Raw genomic sequence first — 17295 nt, 5'->3', positions numbered from 1 at the left:
GATAATTCACTGTAACAGCAAATTCCCACTCCTTCGACAGAGCGTTCCAGCCCTTCCTATTCTACCACTTAGAAATACAAGGACAGCTGAGACATGGGGAGACGAGCATCTACAACCTCCCCACCAATTCTCAGACTATCCTGACTTGGAACTGTATTGCAGTTTCTTCATTGTTCCGGGGCATAATTCTAGGGAATTCTACTTAGCAGCGTTAACGCTGCACTTGCAGCATCATTGTTGCACCTCGTTTTCAAAGTAACTTTAAAACGAATGGCACCAAACCACGCGAAACAATTTTATCTCTTCATGGACTTGTAGTTGAAGTTAAATTCCGCACTGCTACCTAGATCTATAACAAGCTTTCCCTTAAATAGTCTTCTTTACTTTATAAACATTAGAAAAATGAGATTCTGTTTTAGTTTAGTGCAAACATGATAAAATCAGTCATGTTGATTGCACCCTAATTGCACCCTGTTGGAGCACCCTAATCTGACTCTAAGCAACGACCTTCAATTGCTTTGCAATATTTAGCTTGAGTATTGCACATTACATCAACTAATATTTAAGTCCATTTCCCAGTAACTTCGATTCTGGATGAAGAAAATTAAAATTTGATTAGACAATGTTGAGAATTTTTTTTATTGATTGCTCACGCTTTATAATTAGTTGGTGAATATTTCTAACAGTTTGTGTTTTGTATTTTTTGTGTTTTCCCAGAGATTACCACAGCATTGTTAAATTGGAAAGCAGTCCGTAGAATAATTATAAATTAATATTAACAGTAAAACCACGAAATTCTGGTGCTGTGACGATTATGCCGTTACGAATTTTGTAAAGAGCATGAAATAACATTTATTGTAGTGCCATAGACATTTTACAGAATTGTGATCAAGTACTATAGAAATGAATTAATAGCTGGCTTCATAGTTATAAAAACAACTCATCCATTTATTCATATATAGTTGTTATGCGGATATTCTGCAGAACATATAGCAATTTAAATCTGTTTTATTTACGCCTTACAGGGTGTATACGATTTCCCAGTTTGGTTATTTAACCCGATTTATGTCGGCCATTTTGATCATTTTGACGTTGGCCATTGTCTTTGCGGATCAATTCAAAACGATTTGTTTGAAAAGGTGCGATCTTATGAAATAACAGGCAAAACCGTACCCCTGTAGAGCAACAGGAAATGACTGCCAATATATTCTGGATTTATGCATTTGACTAAACATGTGATAATGCCACTAAACGGTTGTCAGTTTCACGGTGTAACTGAGAGAGTTTACCAGAATTACAACAGCGAAATCAGGCAATATCTAACAGTTAACACTCTGAAATGATTTAGAACTGTTTAAAGTGCGAGAGCCCGAACACCAGTTAGTGTTTTTTTCTTTCCCCGTAATCCATCTCTACATCCCTGGGTTGCCGACTTTCGAAATTTCGACGTTAGACGGACAAAGAAACTGTCTAGCTATTAGCGTGAATTCTAACTTTATGTAAATTATAACATTTACGTCAGATGAATGTGAGAACGCTCATAGAAATAGCTCCAAAGAATTTGACTTTTTCTCCAAATTCCAGCTGATATATTCGTTACATTTTGATGTTGTCTGCTTAATTCGCTTCCTCGAGATTCCCGTAGTTGACTTTGAAATTGACACTGAATATTGGGAAGACAACTGCGCAATTAAATTTGTCATGGACAAACTTGCAACCTAAATGGACTTAAATATTAGTTGATGTAATGTGCAACCAACGGGCGGAGGTATTATCCTATGCCAGCCTAACTTCTGTATTAGACTGTTGGAAGGGTCAAATTAAGCTCGCGAACGACAAATTCAAACATTTTGTTCATATTGTAATCGGTTTAGCATTAACGTTAGTCAGAGAGGAAAAGTGCGTAAACCCCCAATTGGTCAAATGACTCCCAACTAGTGAAAAGAGTTAGAATGCAAAGCTCGCTTCTTTAGGAACTGCAGATGAACTGATCGTTTCAGCTGGTTCTGTTTTATTTCTTGACTTTGCTGGTTCGCTTGCGGGTATCAGGGTTAACTCACACATCTGGAATTAATGCCCAGCTACTGCTCTCTGTATCGGTAAGTTGAACCATTTCTGTAGAATTCCACATGAGAATCTGTGTACTTCTGTGCCGGAAGAGGAAATGATCATTTTAGATCGATGTAACATTTGTAGTATAGGCCAGATTGATGATGCATCATTTGCAGCTAGAGTTGACGTGTTTTGTATCCAAGCTGAGAATGTACAATTTAACAGCTATATACTCTGTTATATGCAGGAAACAATACGGCTTGGACCTCCGCAATTACTTATAACAATCTTCCCTGACGTCGACAGAAATCGACACTTGATATAAAACAAAACTGGAACAATGCATTTTAGTTGAAAAAAATGAAAAAAATATTAAGAGTCATCAAATTGAATAGGACCACAAGCCTTAGAAGCCGAACGAGGCTAATCTGCCCATCGAGTCTGCTCCGCCATTTTCGTAACTGAACTGAAATGATAATCCAAAACTCAATTTTCCCTCTTATCGCCATACGCTTGATTTCCTTACTGATTCAAACGCTGTCAATCTCAACCTTGAACATACTTAGCGACTCAACCTCTACTGCCCTCTGCGCTAAAGTATTTCACAGATTTACTACCATCTGAGAGAAGAAATTCACATCCTTATCTCTGCCTTAAATGTGCGACCCTTTACTCTGAGATTATGCCTGCTGCTCCTAGACTGTCCCACAAGGGGAAAGAACCTCTCAACATCTACCCTGTCAAGTCCCCTTCCTGCTTCTGAATCCTATATATCTCAATAAGGTCTCCTATAATTCTTCTAAACCCCAATGAATACACGTCCAATTTACAAAATCTATCCCCATAAGGCAATCCTCCCATATTAAGGATCAATCTTGCGAACCTCTTGGGCGGCACCGTAGCACAGTGGTTAGCACTGCAGCTTCACAGTGCCAGGGACCTGGGTTCGATTCCCGGCTTGGGTCACTGTCTGTGGGGAGTTTGCACATTCTCCTCGTGACTGCGTGGGTTTCCTCCAGGTGCTCCAGTTTCCTCCCACAGTCCAAAGATGTGCGGGTTAGGTTGATTGGCCATGCTAAAATCGTCCCTTAGTGTCCTGGGATGTGTAGGCTAGAGAGATTAGTGGGCAAATATGCAGGGCCTGGGTGGGATTGTGGTCGGTACAGACTCGATGGGCCGAATGGCCTCTTTCTGTACTGTAGGGTTTCTTTCTATGATTCTCTTCTGAACCTCCTCCAATCCCAGTATAGCTTTCTTTAACAATAATCGAAATAAACTTCTTATGTTTTTGTTTAGATTTCTGACAATGATCAGCCCCCCGATAGATACGTGGGACTGTTACTGGAAGTTACAATTCATGACATATTTCTTCAAGGTAACGCAGACAAAACAACCTGTAGGCGCAAAATCATCGTTTTTGCTCTTCAACCTGACCCATTGTTATGCCGCTTAGAAAGAGTGGGTATACCGTTATTTCTTTCACATTGAAGATATACAGAGCAACTCTTAGAAATGAAAAAAAAGATTGGAAGGAAATTTACTCAAAATAACTGTATGAAAGGCAATGTACAAAACGTCAGCCCTATATGACGAGCCAACTAAGAAGATTTATATTTTCACAATTGTCCACGATATCTGTTGTTTAATGAGAACGTCGATTAGTGGATTATGAGATAGAAACAGCGTGGAGTAGATTTATTCCTGTCTTGAAGGTGGAGTAACAGATTTGGCTCTCCTTGATTTTGGCAGACGGCGATTTGATTACATGGAATACGTAATTATATTTAGCATTTAAACGTTTACTTTCATAATGTTGTTGAAAACTTTTCGTCATCAGTGTTTGTTACACACGTTTACTTTTTTATTCGATCTTTCGTACGGCTAAGAAAATACAAACGTCTTGCCAGGAATAAAACCTTTGTAATAACCAAAATAAAATTTGTATTCAGCATTTGGCATTGAAAAATCAATTGCCAGTTTTAAAACAGGGAAATGATTATAGATGTTGAAAAATATTCCATCCAGGTTGCATCAATACCTTCTACGATGTTTTCATGTTGTCTTTTGTACTAACCTCTCAACGAGATTTCGAAATGAAAACCAACATCACATATCACTCGACAAATGAAGGCGTTCTTTAACTATTGCACAGTTTACATCCCTCGCAAATTTGTACTTCAATGGTGAGGTAAGCTGTAGTTCCTTTTTGTCTACCTGTGTCTTTGGACACAGGTGAGGTCCCTGAGGCTTGGAAGATAGCGAATGTGGTCCCGTTGTTCAAGAAGGGTAGCAGGGATAACCCGGGTAATTATAGGCCGGTGAGCTTGACGTCCGTGGTAGGGAAGTTGTTGGAGAGGATTCTTAGAGACAGGATGTATGTGCATTTAGAATGGAACAATCTCATTAGTGACAGACAGCACGGTTTTGTAAGAGGGAATACAAATGTAAGAGGCCATTACAAATTTGGTGGAGTTTTTTGAGGAAGTGACAAAAACGGTTGACGAAGGAAGGGCCGTGGATGTTGTCTATATGGATTTCAGTGAGGCATTTTTCAAAGTCCCACATGGAGGTTGGTTAAAAAGGTTAAGGCTCATGGGATACAAGGAGAGGTGGCGAAATGGGTAGAAAACTGGCTTGGCCACAGGAGACAGAGGGTAACAGTCGAAGGGTCTTTTTCTGGCTGGAGGTCTGTGACCAGTGGTGTTCCGCAGGGCTCTGTACTGGGACCTCTGCTATTTGTGATATATATAAATGATTTGGAAGAAGGTGTAACTGGTGTAATCAGCAAGTTTGCGGATTACACGAAGTTGGCTGGACTTGCGGATAGCGATGAACATTGTCGGGCAATGCAGCAAGCTATAGATAGGCTAGAAAATTGGGCAGAGAGGTGGCAGATGGAATTTAATCCGGATCAATGCGAAGTGATGCATTTTGGAAGAAATAATGTAGGGAGGAGTTATACAATAAATGGCAGAGCCATCAAGAGTATAGAAACACAGAGACCTCGGTGTGCAAGTCCACAAATCCTTGAAAGTGGCAACACAGGTGGAGAAGGTGGTGAAGAAGGCATATGGTATGCTTGCCTTTATAGGGCAGGGTACAGAGTATAAAAGTTGGAGTCTGATGATGCAGCTGTATAGAACGCTGGTTAGGCCACATTTGGAGTACTGCATCCAGTTCTGGTCGCCACACTACCAGAAGGACGTGGAGGCGTTAGAGAAAGTGCAGAGAAGGTGTACCAGGATGTTGCCTGGTATGGAGGGTCTTAACTATGAGGAGAGATTGGATAAACTGGGGTTGTTCTCCCTGGAAAGACGGAGAATGAAGGGAGATCTAAAAGAGGTGTACAAGATTAGGAAGGGGATAGATAGGGTGAACGGTGTGAAGCTTTTTCCCAGATCAGAAGTGACGATCACAAGGGGTCACGGGCTCAGGGTGAGAGGGGCGAAGTATAACTCAGATATTAGACGGATGTTTTTTACACAGAGGGTGGTGGGGGCCTGGAATGCGCTGCCAAGTAGGATGATGGAGGCAGACACGCTGACATCGTTAAAGACTTACCTGGATAGCAACATGAGCAGCCTGGGAATGGAGGGATACAAACCATTGGTCTCGTTGGACCAAGGAGCGGCACAGGCTTGGAGGGCCGAGGGGCCTGTTTCCTGGTGCTGTACTGTTCTTTGTTCTTTGTTCTTTGAATCTTGAACTTCTGCTCACGTGTAATATCGGCGAAATGGCCATTTGCCCTGCTCTCTAACCTCGCGAAATTTCATTATCCACTGACTTCAAACACGAGATGTGATCGCTTAAGTTCCCACATTGGGTTGTCTTCAAATAAATAGCGGTGGACTAGAAAGTAAACAGATTTTCCCGAGTGATCGTCCTTCATAAAAACTATGATTATGTTTTTAGTTTCACTCAATCTGCTGTATTCGCATGCATACGTTTGGTAACGCCATAATTAGAATCGGGCGGCAAGTTAAACATTGACTGAATGGTATTATGTTTCAAGATGCTTCGTCACAGTATCATCGATATGTCTTTACGTGCGTCCTTTCTCCCGAGTAGTGATCATTCAGAACAATCTTCAGCATTAAGGTGGATTATTCATCTCGCCTTCCAAATGAGGGCACCAGCATAATTTAAGCCAATTCGATGCACTCTCCGTGGTAATAATAAATGGCTGAAGGCACTGGCTACATCAACGTTTGTGGCCCCTGACAATATTCCGGCAATAGTACTCAAGACGTCTGCTCCAGAACTAGTTGCGCCTCGAGCCAATGTGTCCAACGACAGCCAACAAACTGGAAGTTACACTGCCATTTGAAAAATGTGGTGTGTTCGCTCCAGGAAAAATAAAACATCACAAATCGACCCCGGCCAATTTGCAGTCCAATCATTCCATTCTCCATCATCAAGTAACAGAAGGGGTCGTCAACATTACTAATTTAGCAATCAATAACCTGGCCCAATTTGGAGGTCAGGTTTCAGACCCGCCAGAGCCATTCCGTTCCTGACCTATTACAGCCCCCACCCAAACATAGGAAAAGCTGCTGAACTCAATAAATGGAGGCAGAGTGACTTCCCTAGAAATCAAGGCAGAACTTGACCGAATGTCTCACCAAAGAAATTGAGCAAACCTGATGCCAATGGGACTTAGGGCAAAACCCCTGATATGATTTATATCGTTTTGGTTTTTAGGGATCAGTCTCTTCCTTTCCACGCAGTAACTGTCTGAGTTCCTTAGGGAGTGTCTTGGCCCGACCGTCCTCCATTTATTCCCTCACTCTTCAATGCCTGCTCTTCATCTACAAAGGACACTTCAATTGCATGATTGAATATTCTTCACTCGTTTGGATGAGTGCAGCTCCAGCAACACTTAAAATGTTCTATATCATCCAGGACAGATCAACCCGCTTGATTGCAACTACATTTATCATCGTAAAAAAAACTACAACTCCATCAATGGTGCACAGTGATAGCCGTGTCTACCATCAACAAAGTGCACTACAGAAACTCATCAAAGCTCCTTCAACAGCACCGATATCAGTCTTCTAGACAAAGCAAACAGGTACAGCAGATACATGAGACCACCACTACCTGTAAATTCTTCTCCAAGCCGCACACAGTCCTGACCTGGACACACATGTCCGTTTGGAATACCCTGCAGAAACAAAACTGGTGGGACCCGATTTTACCATTTTGATTCTAAGTGCAAAATCTGGGCACAATTCAGATCCGACTTGGAAAACTGCTCTCAGTCTACCCAATAGGCACTTAGCCTGAGAAAAAAAGTCGCGGGTCTGAATTGCGCTGTGGGCGGGGCTTATCACGCCTGAAACGCTGCAGCTCCAATCGGAACTTTGAACTGTGGATGAGTAGTGGGAACAACATTGAAAAACGTGCCCTTGTCACATCGCTCCCAAGCCGCACAAAGCGGATAAAGCGGCACAGGAGCGAAAAGCGGGAGCGATGGCCCCCACAGACATCACCCCACCCCCACAACATAACTGGCCCCTTTATCCACCTAACCCCCCTCTCCACTACCCAGACCGATCACAACCCTCTTCCCCCTCCCCCCAAATCGATTGCCCGCGGAGTGGCAGTGGTTCCACCCACCACCAGAAATCCATCTGGCCACCCTCCTTCCCTCACCACCCCCCCCCCACCAGAAAACCATCTGGCCTCCCCCCTCCCAACCAGAGAGCGACCTGACCTCCCTCCTCCACCCACCCCACCAGTGAATGATGGCCTCCCTCCCCCGCCACCTCCCCCCCTCCGGGCCTCCCTCCTCCCTTCCCCCACCAGACAACGATCTGGCATCCCTCCTCCCTCCCTCCCCACACGAGAGAATGATTGGGCCTTCCTCCTCCCCCTCCCATCAGGGATACATCTGACCCGCCACCTCCTCCCTCCCCTCTCCCCCTCACCAGAGAATGATCTGGCCGTCCCCCTTCCCCCACTCCACCACCAATCTGAGAGCCGTAGGAAGCTGGGAACTTACCTCTTCTGAAGCTGGAACGCCGGAAACAGACCTTTGCCGAGATTATCTGTTTCGCGCAGAACCTGGACAGGCGAACGCGATGGTAAAGGGGGAAATGCATGCAAATGCATTTCAATCGCCGTTGCGCCCGCTTCGGGCGCGGTTCGTATCGCGGCCATTTTCGGGCCTTGGTAAAGTGGGCATCTGCGCGGACGTGGGAGCGGATCGCGTTAGTGGCCTCACGCCCGACTTTACCAAGTTTGCCTTGGTAAAATCGGGCCCGTGGTGTACCGACACAATGACAGACGTTAACTTATGGAGATCCTATGGCGCAAAGTGCAGAGTCCATGTATGATCTGCGGAGTTATATTTTGGCTTCATGGCAGTTCGCTGGTCTTGGCGAATACCACTCCTATTCCTATTGCATAATAGCAGAGCGAAACAGCTCATTTCAGATGTTGCTGAAACCCCTGAGCTACCGTCACGCTACCGTTCAGGGCAATTTGCAGGACACGAAGTGGCAGCCTTTGGCTCGTTCATGAGTCTACCGAGCAGTGTAGGGCTTTTCGGATAGCCACCCAGATGTGAAATGTTAGCTTTGCTCCCTCTCCACAGATGCTGTCAAAGCTGCATGAGATTTTCCAGAATTTTATGTTTTTCTTTCAGATTACAGCATCCGTAGTCATATGCTTTTATATCTACAGGGAGTAATGATATGCAATGCTGTAATCAGCATAGCCATTACCCCTTCGTTTACTTTTGATGGGTCCAATTTTGCCATGAAGCGCGCATAGCAAGCAAACGAATTGGGCCATATTTCTGATCAGTTTTGATGAAGCAAACCTTTTAGCGCATGGAATTGTAGGAATCCGAACGCATATATTGTCCAGAGATCGCGTGATGGAAGTAGACGATAGTAAGCAACACCAGCCGAATACTGAAATCGCATGTCAAGGAAAGGAAACCCATTGAAAGCTGAATTTCAAAGGTGAAAGGGAGCGAAAGATGGGGCACATTAATGTCCAGAGCAAATTATTTTCTCTAGCTGTGGATTCAAGTCTAACAAATGTATCCTTGAATCCGACAGTGCAGACGGAGGCCATTCGGCCTATCGACTCTGCACTGACAGCAATCCTACCCTATGTCCCCATGACCCCAAGCAGTTACCCTAGCTAGTCCCCCTGATGCTAAGGAGCAATTTAACATGGCCAATCCACCTAACCCGCACATCTTTGGAGTGTGGGAGGAAACCGGAGCACCCGGAGGAAACTCCACACAGACGGTGACCCAAGCAGGGAATCGAACCCGGGTCCCTGGTGCTCTGAGGCAGCAGTGCTAACCACTGTACCACCGTGCCGCCCCAAATCATCAGCATATTAGAACTGTACAAGGTTTCGCTGGTTGGGTGTGATTCCATTGAAGACTAGTTTCTCGTCTAACCCAACATAAATCTTTGCTGGAGCTGATTTAGAGGGGGGGGGGGGATTTGGGTGTCCTCAAGCATGTATTGCAAAATAAAACATTGACAGCTAATAGAGAAGGCAAAGGTCATGTTGGCTTTTATTTCAAAAGGAATTAAGGTAATTATTATAAGGTAATGTAATATTATAATAACAGGAAAGTCTTGCCAGAATTCTACTAGTCATTGGTTAGATCAAACCTGCAACACTGTGAACAGTTGTGGCCCCCTGATATAACGAAAAATATATTGCGTTGGACGCAGTCAAGCACGATTTCTAGGGTGGCCCCAGATGTGGAGGGATTTTCTTAAGAGGAGAGTGCGAGTATGTTCGATATGTTTAGAAAAATGAGAGGCATCCTGAAGGATATCAGAAGGATGTGGAGGAATTTGGTTTGTTCTCACTGGAACGACGGAGGTTGAGGGGCCACCTATTCGAAGTCTACAAGATTATGAGGGGCATAGACAGAGTAGATAGTCAGAAGCTTTTTTCCCGGGTGGAAGAGTCGTTTATGAGGAGGCATTAGTTTAAGGTGCGAGGGGTAATGTTTAAAGAAGATGTACGAGGCACGTTTTTTACGAGGGTGGTGGGTGTCTAGAATTCGCTGCTGGGGGAGGTAGTGGAAACAGATACGATAGTGACGTTTAACGGGCGTCTGGACAAATGCATGAATAGGATGGGAATGGAGGGATCTGGTCCCCGGAAGGGTAGGACGTTTTAGTTCAGACGGGCAGCATGGTTGGTTCAAGCATGGAGGGCCTAAGGGCCTGTTGCTATGATGTAAATTTCTTTGTTCTTTTGTTCTTTGTCTTCATTGTGCCACATTGGCTCATCAGTGGGATTGAAGAGTAAACACTGACAGGTCGTTTCTCTTTGTGGAAGAGTCTAAGACCAGTAGGCAAAGTTTCATAGTAAGTCTTTTTTTTGTTTACTTATTAGCATCACAAGTAGGCTTTTATTTATACTGCAATGCAGAGACTCTGACAGTCCCCTACTCTCCACACTCTGCCACCCACTCGTGTACATGGAGGTAGAATTTTGCATGGGCACTGGAACCGAACCAGCGTGCCCTTTGGACTGTGGGAGGAAACTGGAGCATGCAACGGAAACCCCCGCAGACACGGGGAGAAAGTGCAGACACTGAACAGACAGTGACCCAAGCTAGGAACTGCATCCACGTCCCTGGTGCTGTGAGGCAGCAGTGCTAATCAGGGTCTCCATTTTAGAGGGGGATGATGAGAATTTCTTTGGTCTCTCAGAGAGCAGTGGATCTATAGAATTCTTTACCGCAGAGGGCTGCAGATGCCGACGAGTTAAGTATGCTCAAGGCTAAGATGGACGTATTTCTAATTGGTAAGGGAATCAAGGTTTATGGGGATAAAGTGGGAAAGTGAACTTGAGGATTATCATACCTGATTAGTCACGATCTCATTGAATGGCGCAGCAGACTCGATGGGCCACATGGGTCCAAGTTCTTATGATCTTATCACACAGCACTGCAGTGCAAATGAGTATGACTTCTTTGAGCGGCACTTCGGTGAATGGCCTAGCAAGATCAAATGAAAAAAACCTGCTCAAAGCTGGTTGTCAGAACTCACCCAACCATTTGATCAATTCATGTTGTGCAGAGCCTGTCATACGTAAGACAACGCATCAGCGTACATCACTTTATTTGTCTTGAACAGCCCATACACCGACGCAGGAAGATATGAGCACGAGGCATATTATATATAGCATCTTACAGTTTGTTGTTCTCACATTGGTCCAACAGGCGTTTGTTGGTCTCCCTTGGAGCATGATTGTCCTGTCCCATTGAGTGGCAGGTTGGATGGATGGGAAATTGGAACTGTGAGTAAGAATGGCGTACATTCTGTTGATATAATCATTACGTGCTTGGTGAGGATACCTGTTAATTGTTTGCTCGGTTTACAAATGTGTTCATCTTGCTTGGCCTTGAGGTATTTCAATGCTCTCAGCTATTGGGGCTGCGTGGGAAAATTGGCCAAATCATGTGCCAACCGCCACGTGGATGGTACCCGCAAGCGTGTCAAAAATTGAACCATATGTTTGTGGTGGTTTGTGATTTGGTTTTTAGAAGGGTGTGAGGGGTCACATGAAAGCCCGTTGAGAATAAGCAGCCCAGTCGTCGTGTGGCAATCACCAGATACTAATCATTATACGAAAGAAAACATACACACGACTGGAACTTAGCAGTGTAAAATAATTACATATATTAATCACACACACATTTATAATTGCTCCTTGTTCCAAGATATATATCGGTGTTCCCTGAACATCGTAAGACTTCCCAAACCCAAACAACATTCAAATTAAATAAATCTATGACACCAATCCAGCTTGCAGTTACCACACAATACAAGGCCGAATATCCAATTTGGGAAACGTTTTCCTGGTGCTGTGAAAACATTTAAACTGACTTTACGAAGGTTCGCACGATCATGGCTCCGCGACTTCTTAGATTAAACTGATCTGTCCAGCTCATGAATGTTAAAATGCCTGTTGGATACGGCTGCAGGTACTGGCACTTTTAGCCTGACACCTTTTTGTTTCTCTTCTCTCAACCTCAGATTGAGGTTGAACAACTGATTCACGTGCAAGAAACGGGCTACTTGCATCAGGGGGCATGCGGAGGTTCCGGCGGGGCGCACTAATTTAAGTTTCCATGATCCAGAAGGCCTTGTATGATAACGGGAATCTTAAAATTAACTCATAAACAGGACGGTGTGTGTTTGAGGTGGATGCTACTTAAACAGACCAACCCACACTGACGCTTTTCTATTGGTTCCTTAAAATTAACGATGCAAATATCCACTGATTTTTTTTATTCATTCGTGGGTCATGAACGCCGCTGGCAGTCCAGCATATATTGTCCATTCCTCGTTGCCCTTGAGAACGCTGTGGTGAGCTGTCTTTTTGAAACTCGGCAGTCCACGTGCTCTGGGCTAACGCACAATGCCTGCAGGTGGTCGTCTTTTGATGTATCTGCTGCCCTTGTCTTTCTAGATAAAAGTGGTGACCGGTTTGGAAGGTGTTGTTTCAGGATCTTTGGTGAATTTCTGCAATGCATCTTGTAGGTCGTACACACTGCTGCGACTGAACGTCGGTGGTGGAGGGAGTGAGTGTTTCTGTTTGTGATACCAATTTGTGGCTGTAATTTCCTAGATGGTGTCAAGCTGCTTGAGTGTTGTTGGAGCTGCGCCAATCCAGACCCATGACAGTCTTCCATCCCACCCATGACTTCTGTCTTTTAGAAGGTGGACAGGTTTTGGGGAGTCACGAGGTGAGTTACTTGCCACAGTTAATCTACCACCTGACCTGCTCTCGTCAATGGCCACCCCAAGAATGTTTACAGTGGAGGATTCAGTGATGGTAACGATATTGAGTGCCAACGGGCAGTGGTTAGATAGTGAATGATTCGTGATTGTCATTACCTGGCATTTGTGTGGCACATACGTTACTTGCAGTTTCTCAGCTCAAGCCTGTGTATTGCCCAGACCTTTTTGCATTTGAAATTGACTACTTCAGTATGTGAAGATTCACGGATATTGCTGAATATATGTGCAATCATCGGCGAACATCTTCATTTCTGACCTGATGATGAAGGGAAGGTTATTGATGAAACAGTTGAAGGTGGTTGGCCTACGACACTACCCTGAGGTAGACGTGCAGGGATGTCCTGGAGCTGAGATGGCTGGCCCCCTCAACCAAAATGATCCTCCTTTGTACCAAGTCATGGAAGCTGCCAGCAACAGCGCTATCAAGCAGCACCTGCTCAGCAACAACTTACTTGCTCAGTGATGCAACCAATGGAGAGTATGCCCCCTGAAACACGTTGATTCTAGTTTCCCTTAGGCTCTTTGATGTCACACTTGGTCGAATACCGTCTTGATTCCAAGGGTTGTCATTCTCACATCAACTCTAGAATTCAGCTTGTTTATTCATGTCTAAACCAAGGCTTCAATGAGATCAGGAGCTAAGTGACACTGGCGAAACCCAAACTCCGCATCACTGAGCAGGTTGTTGCTGAGCAGATGCTGCTTGATGGTAATGTTGATGGCCTGTTCTATTACTTTTTGAATTATCGAGAGTAGGTTGATTAGAGGGTAATTGGACAGCTTGGATTTGTTCTGTGTTTTGTGTAAAGGTGTTAATAAACAAAGTAAGAAAGTGAGGTTCAGTCACGGTGGGACATAGGTTCAAGATGAGGGTCAGGAGGGTGAGGGGGATGTGAGGGAAGACGTTTTTTTACCCAAGGGGTAGTAACAGTCTGGAATGCATTGCCTGGGGGAGTGGTAGATGTGGGCTACCGCATATACGTTTTTTAAAAAAATACCCGAATGAGCTCTTGGCAAGTCATAACATTAACGGCTTTGTGCCAAATATTGACAGATGGGATAAGTGAAAGTTTAAGCTTTTCTAATGTGTCGGTGTGGACTTGATGGACCAAAGAGCCTCCTCTGTGTTTTATGATTCTATGATTCGAGGCTAAATATTAAATATCTCTGCACACAACTTAGATACTGAAGAAAAAAGTCTCAATTTCTTTAGCCCCACTAGTTTTCATGATAATCATATTGCACCTCTCTGTTAGATTTATAGAACCATAGAACCACAGAAAATTACAGCTCAGAAACAGGCCTTTTGGCCCTTCTTGTCTGTGCCGAACCATTTTATGTCTAGTCCCACTGACCTGCACTTGGACCATATCCCTCCACACCCCTCTCATCCATGAACCCGTCCAAGTTTTTCTTAAATGTTAAAAGTGACCCCGCATTTACCACTTTATCCGGCAGCTCATTCCACACTCCCACCACTCTCTGCGTGAAGAAGCCCCCCCTAATATTCCCCTTAAACTTTTATCCTTTCACCCTTAACCCATGCCCTCTGGTTTTTTACTCCCCTAGCCTAAGCGGAAAAAGCCTGCTTACATTCACTCTATCTGTACCCATCAAAATCTTATACACCTCTATCAAATCTCCCCTCAATCTTCTACGCTCCAGGGAATAAAGTCCCAACCTATTCAATCTCTCTCTGTAACTCAGCTTCTCAAGTCCCGGCAACATCCTTGTGAACCTTCTCTGCACTCTTTCAATCTTATTTACATCCTTCCTGTAACTTGGTGACCAAAACTGTACACAATACTCCAAATTCGGCCTCACCAATGCCTTATATAACCTTACCATAACACTCCAACTTTTATACTCGATACTCCGATTTATAAAGGCCAATGTACCAAAGGCACTGTTTACGACCCTATCCACCTGTGACGTCACTTTTAGGGAATTCTGTATCTGTATTCCCAGATCCCTCTGTTCAACTGCACTCTTCAGAGTCCTACCATTTACCCTGTACGTTATTCTTTGGTCTGTCTTTCCAAAGTGCAATATCTCACACTTGTCTGCGTTAAATTTCATTTGCCATTTTTCAGCCCATTTTTCTAGTTGGTCCAAATCCCTCTGCAAGCTTTGAAAACCTTCCTCACTGTCCACTACACCTCCAATCTTTGTATCATCAGCAAACTTGCTGATCCAATTTACCACATCATCATCCAGATCATTGATATAGATGACAAACAACAATGGACCCAACACCGATCCCTGCGGCACACCACTAGTCACAGGCCTCCACTCAGAGAAGCAATCCTCCACAACCACTCTCTGGCTTCTTCCATTGAGCCAGTGTCTAATCCAATTTACTACCTCCCCATGTATACCTAGCGACTGAACCTTCCTAACTAACCTCCCATGAGGGACCTTGTCAAAGGCCTTGCTGAAATCCAGGTAGACAACATCCACCGCCTTCCCTTCATCCACTTTCCTGGTCACCTCCTCGAAAAACTCCAATAGATTGGTCAAACATGACCTACCACGCACAAAGCCATGTTGACTCTCCCTAATAAGTCCCTGTCTATCCAAATATTTGTAGATCCTATCCCTTATCACACCTTCCAATAACGTGCCCACCACCGACGTCAAACTTACTGGCCGATAATTTCCCGGATTTCTTTTGGAACCTTTTTTAAACAACGGAACAACATGAGCCACCCTCCAATCATCCGGCACCTCCCCTGTGAATACTGAGATTTTAATTATGTCTGCCACGTTCAACACTAGCTTCCCTCAAGGTCCGTGGGAATACCCTGTCCGGTCCTGGGGATTTATCCACTCTGATTTGCCTCAAGACAGCGAGCACCTCCTCCCCTTTAATCTGTAAAAGTTCCATGGCCTCCCTACCAGTTTGCCCTATTTCCGTAGACTCCATGCCCGTTTCCTCAGTAAATACGGATGCAAAAAAACCATTTAGTATCTCCCCCATCTCTTTTGGTTCCATACACAGTCTACCACTCTGGTCTTCAAGAGGACCAATTTTATCCCTCACTATCCTTTTGCTCCTAACATACCTATAGAAGCTCTTTGGATTTTCCTTCACTCTGTCTGCCAAAGCAACCTCATGTCTTCTTTTAGCCCTCCTGATTTCCCTCTTAAGTAGCTCCTTGCACTTTTTATACTCCTCGAGCATCTGATGTGTTCCTTGCTGCCTGTACATTTCATACAACTCTCTCTTCCTCTTAATCAGTGTTACAATCTCCCTCGAGAACCAAGGTTCCTTATTCCTATTGACTTTGCCTTTAATCCTGACAGGAACATACAAACTCTGCACTCTCAAAATTTCTCCTTTGAAGGCCTCCCACTTTCCATTTACATCCTTACCAGAGAACAGACAGTGCCAATCCACACTTCCCAGATCCCTTCTCATTTCATCAAATTTGGCCTTTTTCCAGTTCAGAACTTCAACCCGAGGACCAGATCTATCCTTATCCACGATCAGGTTGAAACTAATGGCATTATGATCACTGGATCCAAAGTGTTCCCTCACACTCACATCCATCACCTGCCCTAACTCATTTCCCAATAGGAGATCCAATATCGCATCCTCTCTAGTTGGCACCTCTATATACTGATGTAGAAAATTCTCCTGAACACATTTTACAAAGTCTACCCCGTCTAAACCTTTAACAGTATGCGAGTCCCAATCTATATGTGGAAAATTAAAATCCCCTACTATCACAACTTTGTATTTCTTGCAGTTGTCAGCTATCTCACCGCTGATTTGCTCCTCCAATTCTCGCTGACTATTGGGTGGTCTATAATACAAGCCCATTAATGTGGTCATACCTTTCCTCTTTCTGAGCTCCACCCATAGGGCCTCTGTAGACAAACTCCCTAATCTATCCTGCCTGAGTACCGCTGTAACATTTTCCCTGACCAACAATGCCACCCCCCCCCCCCACCTTTTATCCCTCTGCCTCTATCCCGCCTGAAACATTGGAACCCTGGAACATTGAGCTGCCAGTCCTGCCCCTCCTGTAGCCAAGTTTCACTAATGACTATAATGTCATATTTCCACGTGTCTATCCACGCCTTCAGCTCATCTGCCTTCCCCACAATACTCCTGGCATTGAAATAGACACACCTCAAAAATTATTTCCACCACACTCTACCCTTCCATTTGTGATTTTGCTTGAACTAACCTGTCTTTTTACCCCTGCTCCACTATCTGCTCTGGCACTCTGGTTCCCACTCCCCTGCAAAGGAATGAGAGTGTATTCATCAAATAATCATCAAATTCTAAGCTTGCTTATAGATCTCCATCAACTAACATTATATTTGGGGTGCAGGACGCATCTCCTACTCAGCCTTCCGAGTCAGAAATCTGCAAATCACGAAGCCATTTCAAAGTTTATTACAGCCCGTCATCATCAAGATTAGTTTACATGAC

This window comes from Mustelus asterias, chromosome 4 (assembly GCF_964213995.1).
Source record: "Mustelus asterias chromosome 4, sMusAst1.hap1.1, whole genome shotgun sequence".
NCBI lineage: Eukaryota > Metazoa > Chordata > Chondrichthyes > Carcharhiniformes > Triakidae > Mustelus > Mustelus asterias.
The sequence above is the reverse complement of the archived record's forward strand: the minus strand, read 5'-3'. Positions refer to the sequence as shown.